Raw genomic sequence first — 5,240 nt, forward strand, 5'->3', positions numbered from 1 at the left:
ACAACGAATGATGGGATGGAGAACGCCAACAGAAGAAATTGGAACTTAGAGAAAAGCCGATTCGATCAGACGAGAAGACGGGGATAAGACCGACCTCGTGATTCCCTCACTCCCTATGGAGTAATGAAGCGAGCATTCAAGAAGCTTGTTAAAGAAAAGAAGAAGAAGCATGTAGAAGAAATAATTATAAATAGAAAACACATTCGACATTGAACCATGGCATAGAGTCTGGAAAATAATAAAGACTCTAGGAGTCAGCAGGGGGAAAATAGTTGAAATAATGGAAGATGCCGAACCGGGCAATATGTATAACCTGGAGAAAGAAAAGGTAGAAAAATATCATCCAAAACAAGAGGAGGAAGAAAAAGAACAACTTGTAAGGATCATGACAAGGGTCACCAATGGAGAATGGAGCAAACAAGAAGAAGACGAAGAAGAAATACAAGAAGCTGAACTAGACTGGGCCATAATGAACTTAAAAAACAACAGGTAATCAGCAACAAAATCGAGTTCGGAATAGAGAAGGGGTGCCCACAAGGGTCGAGCATAGGCCCGACTCTATGGTTGATTAATATCAACTCCTGGTTCGATAAGATAGCTGATATTGACACACAACAGACACATGTGAGAGCACAAACGTTCGCCGACGACCAAATCATCGCAATCAGCCATCGAACACCTACTGAAAATTAAAGAAGAATGGAACAAATGCTGGCGCAAATGCTTAGAATGGAAAGAATATTCAAGAGCACATTACAATATAGAAAAATCGGAAGCTATGATATACCCAAAGGAGATCCCCTTTACGATGGAAGAATTGAAGAAAAGAAGAAATGACCGCAAGAGATAAATCCCAGTAGTACCCAGGAGGACCAGATTTCCGAAGATAGGAATTAAATTAAACGAAGAAATCATAACTCCTAAAGACCATATGGGGTAATTGGGAGTAATATTGAATAAGACAAAAATATACATTAACCATCTGAATGCGATTAAAGAAAAGGTCGAAACCGTCGTCGCCAAAACGGCGGGACCCATAAGCAGGAAGTACGGAAATAAGGTAAGGGACATAATTAAAAATGTATACGAGAGAGTCGTAAAGCCAGCCATATTATAAGGGTCCGAGAAATGGGGACGGTACGTAAATAAAGTACACACTCAGAGGAAGCTAAACGCGATTCAAAGATACGCCCCAATACTAATCACCGGCGCGTTTAAAACAGCACCGACGAGCGCGCTACAAGTAATCGCAGGAGTAGTTCCTCTACCAATAGAAGCCGAACCAAGAGCATGAGCGGCAGAAAAATGCGGTTATAGACAAGGCCCGCCAAGGGCGGAGTAAAAATACATGTGCTGGCCATGAGAAAAACCGTGGATTCGTTGGGGACAACAACGAAGAACCAGAAGAAATCATCAAGGTAGTAAAGAAATATATATGCAAAAACCCAGAAAGAAACAACGTTATAATCGAAACAATTCCCAGCATATACAGAGCAGTGTTAAAAAAGGGCAAAGACTTTGTAGGGTACTTGAGACAATTCGTTGATGATTTCAACGCAATTCTACTATGCTATAAATGCAGCAGATTCGGGCACAAGCAGATACATTGTAGAAGCGCACAGTGTTGTTATATATGTGCAGGACCGCACGGGGGAAGGGAGTGCAAGAGTAGCACCACGAATTGTGCGAACTGCAAATGAGCAGGAGCACCGGAGGTAAACTCCAACAATAGAGTAAATGATAGAACCTGTCCAATATACAAGAAAAGAAAAGAAGAAGCCATCGAAGAAATGAAACAGAAATGGCTCTAAAAATCCTACAGATAAACATCGAAAAAGGCATCCAGGCTAGCACGCTCATGAGAGCGAAAGCCGACAAAGAAAAATACGACATAATCTTGGTGAGAGAACCAGCAACAAGAACTAAGAAATGTCGGGACCGGACAAAGTCATAGTCAAACTATTAGACTGCGATTTACTAATCACCAACGTATACGCGCATCAGACAGGAGACAACATAAATTGCTTAGAAGAAAAAGAAGAACAATGGCAGAAATACCAGAAGAAATGGATAGTAGCTGGTGATTTTAATGCCAACGACACTATGTTTATTGTATAACAACAAAGGTTCAAATCTGATAATCTAGACCATATCATACCGACTGGAATTAGTGCAGAATGAACAAACAGCTGCCACCTTTATCAGTAGTAGGGGAAACAGCAACATTGATGAGTGACGAGAAGTGAACGTGATCAACTGGACGGTACAAGAAACTGAAGAGACACTAAGCGACCACAAACACATCCTCTTCGAAATAGAGGGTAAACCCCAGAGAAATAAGACATCGAAGAAAAAGTTTGATTATCACGGGACCAGCTGGCAAAGAGTCACTGACGGGTTGCTAGTCGCGAGCACAGAAATAAGGGCGACGATGCAAATAGACGAAATTGAAAAACAAGCGGAGCAAATGCAAGCAGCTTTCAAGAAATCTACTAAACTGTTAAAGACAACCACCATCATAATAAAACAAGACAACGAATGATGGGATGGAGAACGCCAACAGAAGAAATTGGAACTTAGAAGAAAAGCCGATTCGATCAGACGAGAAGACGGGGATAAGACCGACCTCGTGATTCCCTCACTCCCTATGGAGTAATGAAGCGAGCATTCAAGAAGCTTGTCAAAGAAAAGAAGAAGAAGCATGTAGAAGAAATAATTATAAATAGAAAACACATTCGACATTGAACCATAGCATAGAGTCTGGAAAATAATAAAGACTCTAGGAGTCAGCAGGGGGAAAATAGTTGAAATAATGGAAGATGCCGAACCGGGCAATATGTATAACCTGGAGAAAGAAAAGGTAGAAAAATATCATCCAAAACAAGAGGAGGAAGAAAAAGAACAACTTGTAAGGATCATGACAAGGGTCACCAATGGAGAATGGAGAAAACAAGAAGAAGACGAAGAAGAAATACAAGAAGCTGAACTAGACTGGGTCATAATGAACTTAAAAAACAACAGGTAATCAGCAACAAAATCGAGTTCGGAATAGAGAAGGGGTGCCCACAAGGGTCGAGCATAGGCCCGACTCTATGGTTGATTAATATCAACTCCTGGTTCGATAAGATAGCTGATATTGACACACAACAGACACATGTGAGAGCACAAACGTTCGCCGACGACCAAATCATCGCAATCAGCCATCGAACACCTACTGAAATTAAAGAAGAATGGAACAAATGCTGGCGCAAATGCTTAGAATGGAAAGAATATTCAAGAGCACATTGCAATATAGAAAAATCGGAAGCTATGATATATCCAAAGGAGATCCCCTTTACGATGGAAGAATTGAAGAAAAGAAGAAATGACCGCAATAGATAAATCCCAGTAGTACCCAGAAGGACCAGATTTCCGAAGATAGGAATTAAATTAAACGAAGAAATCATAACTCCTAAAGACCAGATGAGGTAATTGGGAGTAATATTGGATAACACAAAAATATACATTAACCATCTGAATGCGATTAAAGAAAAGGTCGAAACCGTCGTCGCCAAAACGGCGGGACCCATAAGCAGGAAGTACGGAATTAAGGTAAGGGACATAATTAAAAATGTATACGAGAGAGTCGTAAAGCCAGCCATATTATAAGGGTCCGAGAAATGGGGACGGTACGTAAATAAAGTACACACTCAGAGGAAGCTAAACGCGATTCAAAGATACGCCCCAATACTAATCACCGGCGCGTTTAAAACAGCACCGACGAGCGCGCTACAAGTAATCGCAGGAGTAGTTCCTCTACCAATAGAAGCCGAAGCAAGAGCATGAGCGGCAGAAAAATGCGGTTATACACCAGGCCCGCCAAGGCCGGAGTAAAAATACATGTGCTGGCCATGAGAAAAACTGTGGATTCGTTGGGGACCGAGCAGTACGAGATAGGAAGACACATAGCGAAGGTATGGATGGATGCTAATGTGAAGCAGGAAAAAGCAGGAGCGACGGGACGGAGGAAGAGGCATGCATCGGGCTAGAAGAAAATGGAATTAACAGAGAGTAGCTGAATTTCTAGCCGTACAAGAAGCCATAAGAATACTAGAAGAAAAACATGGCGATATGCATGCCGTCAACACTTACAAGCACTGCAAAACAGTAGGGTTTGAAAGTTTAGAGCTAAACCGAAAAGTAGTGCAATTGATAACAAACCATGGAAACATGGAAGCATACATCAAGAGATTCAGACTGGAAATCACGGAAGAAGTATGCGGATGCAGCCAAGATCAAAAAGATAGTCATCATAAATGAATGCACAAACGCCGAAAGGTTGAGCGCCAGAGATCTTTATAAAATTCCGAATGATCAGATGGAAATGAGAAATGCACTCAACAAAACAAACAAGAAGAAAATTGAAATATTGAATGATTGGACAAACAAAGTTATTAATGAAGAAGAAAATATCGCTGAAGTCCAGCAATCCCAGAACTGACAACTGATAATAACAAAAACAACAAGAAGAAATCAGTAATATAAACCCTCATTATTAATTAAACCAATAAAGCACAATACGAATAATAGCTATGTCAAGATAACTCTCTATACATATAAGAGATGCCCCTTGAGGAACATAGAGATAGGCACAGACAATTCCACAATCCCACAAATAGACATTCAAAATGATTAATATTAGGCATACTATTATTAGATGTTAGCGCTACTGCATGCAACTATTACATAGTTTTTTAAGTCAAAATAATGGCTGCTATAATAAAAGCATCATTAAGTAATTAATATAATAATAATAAGCAAGAAAAAAAAGCCAAATTATAGGAACCATTAAACAATTAAAATAAGCTGACCATCCGGAACGACGAGCATGGGAGAATATGCTTCAATCATGTAAAATGGCATGGAGAAGTTCGAGAGGTGCTGATGGTTTGCTTTAGTTTGAGCAATAGCACTACAGATCCGCACCTTCATCACATACACAATCATAGGAGTCTCGTTTTGTCGCCCAACCTACCTAAAAATAAAGAGAATAAGTAAATGGGGTTAAGGACTGCTCAAATAGACAAATAATATCAAAATCCATGAAGAAATACAAATTTTCTAATTTACCAAATGAGATGGCATAAATTCATATCATCTCATATCGTCAAGGTCGTATCTATCTTCGCAAAATAACCTCCTAACAACCTTTGCATAAAACACAATCATTTAAAACAATCATTCAAAGGACAGAGACACAC

At 39.9% G+C, this 5,240-nt stretch overlaps 1 long non-coding RNA gene across 1 annotated transcript in view; it reads right to left on the bottom strand.

Moving 5' to 3' along the window:
• The window catches only part of LOC143205901 (uncharacterized), a 33,841-nt gene that overhangs the window by 28,482 nt on the left and 119 nt on the right, over positions 1–5,240 (bottom strand). The window contains exon 2 of the long non-coding RNA XR_013007975.1: positions 4,851–5,014. This is a non-coding gene — a long non-coding RNA (uncharacterized LOC143205901). The remainder of the gene's footprint in view (positions 1–4,850; positions 5,015–5,240) is intronic.

The sequence above is a fragment of the Rhynchophorus ferrugineus genome, unplaced genomic scaffold, assembly GCF_030347505.1.
Source record: "Rhynchophorus ferrugineus isolate W39M unplaced genomic scaffold, kcgeb_rfMv2 rfM30, whole genome shotgun sequence".
Classification (NCBI taxonomy): domain Eukaryota; kingdom Metazoa; phylum Arthropoda; class Insecta; order Coleoptera; family Curculionidae; genus Rhynchophorus; species Rhynchophorus ferrugineus.